Consider the following 10,301-nt stretch of genomic DNA (forward strand, 5'->3'; position numbering starts at 1 on the left):
ACAGACGCTGGGGTAAACGCAGTGGAATACTTGTGAAAATAAAACATCATCTCACTAAATGCCCCCGGACGAATCTTCATAGGATATTAGGTGACAATGAGTTGGATTGTCATCGCTCCTGGTGTACTCTGGATCCATTACGCACCGGGCTGATAACGCTCGTCGGCCCGAAGTCAGATGCCCAGATCTCCCGCCTTCGCTTACCTCGTCTTACCTATCAGGATAGCCCTGGTAAACGCGAGATCTCTTGCGAACAAATCTTTTATTTTAAATGACTTCTTCACCTCACATGCACTGGTTTTTTTGTGTGTGACTGAAACTTGGATTAATGGAAGTGATTTAAGTGCATTCTCAATAGCAACTATTTTTAAAGAACAATTTAACTGTCGCCAACTGTCATTAGACAATTATTCCAGTTTTGAGTTGAATATCTTTGAACTGGGTCGTTTCCAGCCAGTGCTCTGCACTGTGATATATCGACCACCTAAGTACAACAAGGATTTCATCAATGACTTTTCTGACTTTTTGTCTGGAATTATGGCGAATTATGACAGGATTTTAATTATTGGTGATTTTAATATCCATGTCTGCTGCCCTACGAAGCCTCTGGTTAAAGACTTTTTACATTTAATTGATTCTTTTAACCTGGTTCAGTCTGCGATGGGTTCGACACATGTCCATGGTCACACATTAGATCTCATCTTATCGTGTGGTTTACCTGTTTCTAACCTTAAAATTTCTAAAGTAATTTTTCTCTGATCATATGCCTGTTCTTTTTGACATTTCTATTATTCCAGCTCGGCAATGTCGTATATTTAACTCCTCCACTGCTGCTCAGTTCTCTGCTGTTTTTCAAAATTCTTCTGAAACTTATGTTACATTTCCATCATGTTTTAATACTGAGGAGCTAACCTTACTGTTTAATTCCACCTGTCAAAGTGTTTTGGATATTGTTGCTCCTTTTAAAATTACTCATCCTAAGCCAAAAACAGAGCCATGGTTGAATGATATTACCCACACTGTCAGATGTGAGTGTAGGAGAGCTGAACGTCAGTGGAAAAAAGACAAGCTGCAGGTGTCTTTTGACATCTTAAAGGAGACTTGGTACAAATACCAAAAAACTGTTAAAGCTCAGAAAACAAAGTATTTGTCTAATGTTATTCTTAAAAATTCTCATAAACCTAAAGCTCTTTTTAGTACAATTAATTCTGTACTGAATGCCTCTCAACCTACTTTTTCTGATGTGTCCTCTGACACTTGCAAGAGGTTTTTACAATTTTTGTGGATAAGGTATCAGTTATCAGTACACACATTATACCTCCTTCTGTAGACCCCTCTGTACTGATCAATGGCTCAGCTGTTTTTAACCAGTTTGAGCCTGTGTATCTTTCTCTTTTGAAAGATGTCATTAATCAGATGAAACCCTCTACCTGTCCCACAGATGTAGTTCCACCACATCTTTTAAAGGAGATTTTTGATACCATTGGGCCTGTAGTTCAAGAAATTATAAATAGCAGTTTGACCTTAGGTGTTGTTCCACTAGATTTTAAACATGCTGTGGTCCAACCTCTGATAAAAAAAAATACAACCTGGACACTACGGTTCTGTCTAATTATAGACCAATCTCTAAACTCCCCTTTCTTTTTAAAATATTAGAGAAAATTGCAATCTTTCTTAGATACACATACAATTTTAGAAGTATATCAGTCGGGTTTTAAAGCTCTTCATAGCACAGAAACGGCACTTTTAAAGGTTTTTAATTACCTTTTATTGGTTACTGACTCAGGAGACTCAGCAATTTCTTATATCTCACATCTCACATCTGACACCGACACCATTGATCATAATATCTTACTTTCCCGGTTGGAACATTTTGTTGGTATTAAAGGTACTGCTCTGAAGTGGTTTAGGTCCTACTTATCAGACAGGACTTTTTCTGTCCGCCTTGGTGACCATGTTTCCCCATTAGCACCCCTTCCATTTGGAGTCCCTCAAGGCTCTATTCTCGGCCCAATGCTGTTTTCCTTGTATATGCTCCCATTAGGGTCAATTCTCAGGAAATATGACATTTCGTTTCACTGTTATGCAGATGACACACAAATTTATCTGCCACTGAAACGGAAAAATGCCAGTCCTTTAAAACTTGTTTTTGACTGTCTCAAAGACATTATGGATTGGATGGCCTTACATTTTTTACATTTTAATGAGAGCAAGACTGAATTCATGATATTCGGTCCAAACTGTACTAATAAGACCTCTAACATTGATTTGGGCCCTCTGGTTCAACATGATGGGAATTTTTTTTTTTTTTTTTTTTTTTTTTTATAGACAGCTCGAAAGATTTGATGAAGTGTGCCATGTTTTGTATGTTTTCATTCAGCTTTGCATTCAGACAATGTTTAAGCAAACCATTGGTAGGTTGATTTCTCTGTTAAATTGTGGTTAAACATTTGGTAACACTTTATAATAATGTTCTTTTGTAAGTCATTTATAAATGATTAGTTAATGATTAAGTTAACTTAAAAAAAGTTCAAATCATAAAGCATTAACATACCACTCATTAATCATTTATGAACATATAGTCATGTTTTGTAAATGATTAGCTTAATAATTTATAAATTACTTATAAAGAACATTATTACATTTTTATCAGAACTAAAAACTTATGTTAAACTTTAACATTTAAATCTAAATCTAAATATAATTACAAATATAAATTTTCCATAGTCCCACATTAAAATAAGTACTACACACATTTTATTATATCAGGACAAAAACACAGGAGCCTTTAGTGTGGAACTTTATATACTCACTTCATATTTGCAGTGATAAGCATGAAAATCACAAGACTAAAACATGAAGGTCCATCACCTTCATTAAAACAACACTAAATGGAAAAATATGGTCTTAAACAAAAAATAAAAAAATAATGATAATTTAGAATAAGGTTCCATTTGTTAACATTAGCTAACCACATTGGTTAACATAAACTAGCAATGAAAAATATTTAAAAGTACTTATTTAATGTTGTTTTATTAAATGTTGATTGCAACATTGAGAATCAGAATCAGAAGAGCTTTTTTTACCAAGAATGTTTACACACACAAGTAATTTGACTTGATGACAGGAGCTTCCACTGCAGAAGAAAGTACAACATAGTGCAGACATACATAGGAATAACACAGTAGGGATGGAATATAACAATATAATAATAATAATAATAAAAACAGAAAGAAAGAATTAAATAATAACTAATGCATTATTAAAAGTTGTGTCTATTAATGTTACTCAATGGACCTGAGCTAACATGGACTAACAATGAACAGCTGTATTTCAATAACTGACATTAACAAAATGTAAAAAAAAAAAAAAAAAAAAAAAAATACTGTAACAAATGTATAGCTCATTGATAGTTAATGTTAGTTAATGCATTAAATATAGTTGACAAATAGAACCTTATTGTAAAGTGTTACCAGTGTTTTTTCTCAATTACAAATGACACAAACATTTAACTTTTTCCCCCTTTATTCATCTTCTGTAAGTGGAGCCACAATTTGGTGTTTGAGTTGTTTGAATACTTCTGAAAATCACTATATATAAATTAAGAATACAATATTATAATCAATAAATGTCTTCTTTGTAAACATTAGGCTTAGATGTGCATTTGGGAACATAAATCAAATCCTCATTCAATGCCTTTGGCCTTCAACTCATCCTTCACTCTCCTCAGGTAGTCAGGGTCTGGATAGCCATAACTGTTGACAGAAAAAAATATAAATATACAAGTTTAGATACACTATATTATTTACATGAAACCCAAATAAAAACATAATGTTTGATTAATGATTTTGTAGGACATGATGGAGAATTAAACTTTATATGACTTTATATGAACTCATACTTTTCAGGCCCGCCGTGTATATTGGTCTTATGATGAATATCATTCCAGGTGACAGCATTCTTTATACCAGAGGTCGTCGAGGTCCCAACAGTAAAGATCACTTTCTGATTAAAAGCTCTATGCAGCAGTACAAGCACTTCATTTCCTTCACGGTTGTCTGGTAAGTACGCACGATGTCTTGCGCCATGAAAATGCTCTCCCGGGTTTGGATGCTTCTTCTTCAAAAAAATAAAATTAATTAATTAATAAAAAAAATATATATATTTATATATATATATATATATATATATATATATATATATATATATATATATATTTATATATATATATATATATTAGGGCTGTCAAATGATTAATCACGATTAATCACATCCAAAATAAAAGTTTTGTTTACATAATATATGTATGTGTACAGGGTATATTTATTATGTATATATAAATACACACACATAAATTATATATTTAGAAAATATTTACATGTATATACATTTATATATTTATATTTTTATATTTTATATTATATATAAATATATTTAATATATAAACATAACATATTCTTCTTAAATATATACATGCATGTGTGTGTATTTATATATACATAATAACTAATACACCAGTATACACACATAGTATTATGTAAACAAAACTTTTATTTTGGATGTGATTAATCATGATTAATCATTTGACAGCCCTAATATATATATATATATATATATATATATATATATATATATATATATATATATGGTTATGGTACAGTAATCCACATCATCTTTATATATATATATATATATATATATATATTTCTATATATATATATATATATATATATATATATATGTTATATATAAATAAAATATAACATATATATGTAAATAAAATATAACATTAATTTAAAAAAACAAAGAAATAAATAAAACATTTTATGCTTTATATTGTGTGCTTGTGTTTTCATCGTTTTTCTGCACTGTGTCTAATCCTGCTCCAGGAGGGCCAATTTTCAACAAAATGTAACTCCAACCTGCTCCAGCACACTTGCCTTAATGTTTCTAGTAATCCTGAACACCTCGATTAGTTGGTTCAGGTGTGTTTTTTCAGTGACCCTCCAGGAACATGACTGGACACAGCTCTACAGAATAGTTGGTGCTATAAAGCTCAGGTCTGCGGCCAAGAGATCACACAGTATAGAGCTTCTGCAAAGTTCTTTGATTTTATATTACTATTATTATTATTATTATTATTATTATTATTATTATTAATCACAAGTCAATCACAAATCAGTTTTTACCATTTCTTTTCTTACCCTTTGAATGCGCGCGGTATGTTCGTAGTGTAATTTCAATAGTACCCACATTGTGGATATCCAGGGAGACTCCATCTGCTCTTTGTTACTTTCATTGTTCCATCCGGTTGGTTCCCCTCCATTTTCCCAAAGACTTCTTTACGCACAGGACAGATGGGTCCCAGACTCTCCACTGACCTTCTTATACATTCCCGACAGAATTCATGCCTGCATTTCAGTTTTTCCTTGTCATTGAAGCTGTCCATACAAATAGCGCACATCTCCTCTTCAGCATGAGCACCTTTACTCTCATGTTTAGATTTTTCTTCTGATTCTTTATTGAAACCATCTGTTTCATCTCGCCCTCTAAAATTCACTCTCCTCATCTCCTACAGCTCCGCCCCCTGCTCTGATCCATAATCAGGCGTCTGATTCCATCTGATTCCTCTTGCATCGAGGACTGTCACCTGAGTATCCCATCAGTTTCTTTCATGTTGTCATCCAAACAGATGCTTCTGAAAGTTCCCTCTCAATAGGCAGCAATGGCAGGACCGAGATGTTCTGGCAGTCCAACGAGCTTCCAGGGACTGAATTCATCTGCTACAACAACACAATAATGTTCCTGCGGAAGTTTTCTCTACTATTGGGGGGCCACAGCTCCGTTTTAATCGTAGGGTTTTGTGCGTTCTCCTAGCTGACAGCACGCTGAGGCTAGTTTCTGGTAGAGTGTGTTTCAGTTCCTCTGTGAGGGAGCCTGGCTTTTCAAGACTAATATGCTGGTCTCCTTTTTGGATTGGCGCCTGAATCTTAATTACGATTTTTTCTGTGTTTTTTCTTCTGTCATGAAAAACCACACCATACTTTGGTTCAAGCTGTGATAACTGCCTTGTTCTCCGTATAAGAAAGTTTCATTCGATCCAATGAACCTTGTCCATCTCAAGTGTGAGTCGGAAGTCCTCTTTTTTTGTCCATAGTGGCATGTGGAAAATTTGCTTTGTGTGAAGAAAGTTTCGTTATCTACTACAATCCATTTCAATTTGATTTGTTTTTTACGCACGATTGTTTTTCTGCTCTGGTTGTCTCTCTCTTTTAATGCTGTCTGTAGAATCTCTTCGTTCCAATAGAACTCGCGCAGTCTCACTGCAGCGACATGCGGTTACTCAATCATCTTTGTTCTTCTCTGACTTGATGGTGTTTTTACAAAGGCCTCCGCCTTCACAGCCTCTGATCCCATGTCAGGTTAGTAACTGATAAGTGGAACGCCATCCCACTCACAACTCCCCACACATTCAGTTTTGCAAGTTTCTGAGCGCAGTCCTCATCGTAGGGCTTTGGAGACAGACTCACTGCTTGAATTTCTGGCGTGGATTTTTTTTTGAATGAGACTGACACTTCTGCTTCCTCATAGAGACCCTCATGTTGTTTTCTCAACTTAGCTCCAGCGCTTTTCTTGTAAGCTTTTATGAAGCAGGTTACCAGAACTGAGGCGGAGGGGAACAGTGAGTCCCCAGACTGGGTCTCATGTTGTCATTTTAAAATGTGTTTTTGTGATCTCAGCATCATTTGAAGCGTCAGACATGTGTTGCTGTTTGCTAGCAACATCCCGCACTAGTGTTTCCTGTCTTCTGACACTGCTAAAGTCACCTCGAGGTTCGAAGTGCTGGTTTCACCTAAAAAAACATACGATTGGATTTCATTTAAGAGTTTTATAGTCCCGTCACATCAGCCCATCACCATCCCCTGTATTTTCCCTCTATATTGCTATCTTTTAAATCATGGTTGTTTCTCGTGTTCAAACTGTTGTCCTGAGATGATTGTGTGTTCTTTAGTGCATAATTCCTAGATAAGTAAACATACCTTACCTTGATGATGGAGCTTTGTTCTCCTCCGCAAGGACTTTTGTGTTACACTCACAAAATGTTGCTTCATCTATGCGCAGTCACTTCTTTATCTTTTCCATCCTTATAACCTTTAAACTTAAGAGATGCAGTTCTGTGATATGTTAGAACTTTTAGAGCTACTAGCAGCTTACAGGGGGGAAAAGAGTAACAGATTTAACTACAAAACAGCTTCAAAACAATAACATAGAGGCACATTCAAAAAAGGCAACTTTATTTAAAATACAGGAGTGAAGTATGTCTAACAGTGTGTGTATTCTGGTATACTGTATATGGTTTATGAAGACACAAATGTGTATAACATCATGAGCACACATACTGTGTCCCTGTAAACCAAAAGTCTTAAAAAACATATTAAACAGTGTTTTTTTACATTCAAAAATTGCTTGTAGTTTTGTGTCATTTGCAGGTTTAGGTGTAGGGTTAAGGTAAGGGGATGAAAATACAGTTTGTACCGTAGAAAAACCATTACGCCTATGGAGAATCCCCGTAAACCACATATTGGCGAGTGTAGTGTGTGTGCATGTTGTGTGTGTGTTGTGTGTGTGTGTTGTGGCTGTGTGTGGTGTCTTAACAGCACTGATGACCACAACAACAAAACATTAGAATTAACTGACCGTTATGGCAAAGCGTAATGAAACTCACTCAAATATTAATGGAGAAAACATTTAGTTACAGAAATGTAAAATCAACAAAAGTCAGTGTCATAAAGATCAACGACTCTGATTCAAAGCTTGCACTTTTCTTGGATTACTGGCTGATTTTGGGAACAGAATATACAAAACTCTTCTATTAACTAACCACTCTAGAAACTTTATATAAAATGAGACATAAAAACACATTTATACCATAATTAAAGGAATGTGTCAGAAAAGGCGGTTTGTATGTGTGCAACAGTTCATTAGGATGGATCGGCTATTTGGGATGTCAGTCAGTTATCTGTTGTATAGTCAGTTATGAGAGGCACTAAATGTTCTAACATGTTCCAACATTACTTCAGTGTCTGTGCTTCCTGTTTCAGTAAATTTTAAACTTTAGACAATATTGGATTTTTAAAACAGGCTCATTTTACTGCCATTAAAACAAGCTCAATTTTCTCTGTTAGTAATTTAATTCAGCCATGGTCCATACATCAAATCATTGTCTCTTGCGTGACAGATGGAAATACTGACCTTTTAAACACATCTTCACATTTGATACTCAAATGAAGTAATATAAAACATACTGGATCAAGACGTAACACTTACTACTTTACTCATTACTTCTAAAAAAAAAGAGTTATCTGTAATTGTAATGTTTGTTAACAGCAACAAGTTAAGACCTTAACACTGGCATTTGCCCTTCTGTATTAATATGGTCAAATACTGTATGTATTTTATCTATTTCAGATACTAGCATACATGAGATTTAGACTGAAAACTGAATTGTAGGCTACATATGCGATTTCTCACCTGTTGAAAGGTGTTATCTGATTGCTAAAATGTATAAGATAATCAGGCCTGTTTAGTTTGTTACTATTGCTAAAATGTATAAGATAATGTTGAAATGCACCCCGTGTTTGTCAACGCTTAGTCAATATCAGTTACAGCAAAACACGTTTAGTTTCATTTTCATTTCATAAGTCTGTACAGTTCTGTGAAGGAAAAAAAAAAACTTTCAAATACTTATTTTAAATTGAATGCGTTTTTAATTTCTGTCTTCACACATAATGCTTGTAGTTTTTTATTATTTAGACTGCAACTTCGATGATTGTTGACGGTCAAAGTAAAGGACAATACCATTATTACATTTCCTGCGCATTTCGAGAATATTAGTTCCAGATAATACTGTCGACGATAGTACTGACACACAAGAACAAAACTGCCCTTACCAAAAAGTAGTATACTTCAAGTTTATTTTATTAAGTATACCTAAGTAAAGTTCAAGTATATTTAGACTTTTTGTAAGTATAAGTCAAGTATACTTAAATGTCATTTTAAGTATATTTCTGAGGAGTACATAAAAAGTAAACTAAAATCATACTTTCCTATATTTAGTTTAAAAAAGGAATACTAATAGCACACTTGAATAAACTTCTTTTTCGTAAGGGTGTCTGTTAAACTTGTACCTACCGAAAACCGAGAGCTGAGTGAAACTAGCTGTCGATCTTCTGCCCGATTAACAAACGAAACAAAAGCTCATGACGCAGCAAACAACACGATTAAAGAAAAAAGAAAAAAAAAAACTTTTTGTCGAGGGTGTGTATCCGTGTGTAATATATTTGTACAGGGACGTGCTCAGGGATGTCTCAGAGACCCCCCAGCCACTTAAAAGCCAATAATATGTTATACTAATAAATATAATGATATATAAATAAAAAAAATAAAAACCAAGACCAGGCTGATTAATATATAGACAATAATCTGTATATAGAGTAGCTTCAGGCAAATACTGTATGAAAGATTGAGTTTGAGGGAACGCTTTATGGACTCTCATTTTAGCCAGATCTGGAAGTTAAAATACCTTAATGATGAATTTGTTTCTTACAAACACAACCTTTCACTTAGTGTGGTGTTTAGTATTATTGTGATGTTTTCCATCCACATACAGAGAACATCACACCTGTTAAACACAGACGCTTGTGAACAAAATCTCAGTTTCTTCTGCATCTCCCAAAGCTTTGAGCTTCTGCATTTTATGTACGTGCTGATTACTCAGATGGAAATGAAAGCCTAAATTAAATGTTTATCATATAAAATATCTCATGTATCTCTTTAAAGGAATTGGATTATTTAAGGCCTAATGCAAAATAACTCTTTAAGACCCCTCTACAGTTACTATTATGGATTTTATGATGCAAATTTCAATCTAAATTATTGCATTTATTGATTTATTTTGTTATTTGGTGTGAGGTTTAGTTGGGTAGTGTGTGCAGGCTGAAATCATTTGTCTTATGGCAATGAGTGAGAGTTGGCAACTCCACATCAGGTTACAGTCAGTAGTGATCAAATCTGATCTTTCAGCTCATGAGCTCGCTCTGCTGTAAAGTGACAAAACAGACTCAAATGTATGAAAGGTGGTCTGAGAGATGAATGAGCTTGAACACTGAACATGAACATATCTGTGCTAACACACTTCTGACTACAGAGGAACTGAGTAAAGACTGCTGTTATCATATGAACTCACACCCAGCAATAACTGAACGCTGCAAGTTTAGACACAGTCACTGCCATCTCTCCCA

General features: G+C 34.3%; 1 protein-coding gene across 2 annotated transcripts in view; it reads right to left on the bottom strand.

Moving 5' to 3' along the window:
• The window catches only part of LOC109076850, a 472,477-nt gene extending 463,211 nt beyond the window's left edge, over positions 1 to 9,266 (bottom strand). The window contains exon 1 of one of the 2 annotated variants that reach the window (XM_042733482.1): positions 9,193 to 9,266. The gene's annotated coding sequence lies outside the window, so the exon portion shown is untranslated. The remainder of the gene's footprint in view (positions 1 to 9,192) is intronic. The other variant, XM_042733484.1, reaches the window with a different exon arrangement.
• Between the last annotated feature and the right edge of the window lie 1,035 nt (positions 9,267 to 10,301).

This window comes from Cyprinus carpio, chromosome B11 (genome assembly GCF_018340385.1).
Source record: "Cyprinus carpio isolate SPL01 chromosome B11, ASM1834038v1, whole genome shotgun sequence".
NCBI lineage: Eukaryota > Metazoa > Chordata > Actinopteri > Cypriniformes > Cyprinidae > Cyprinus > Cyprinus carpio.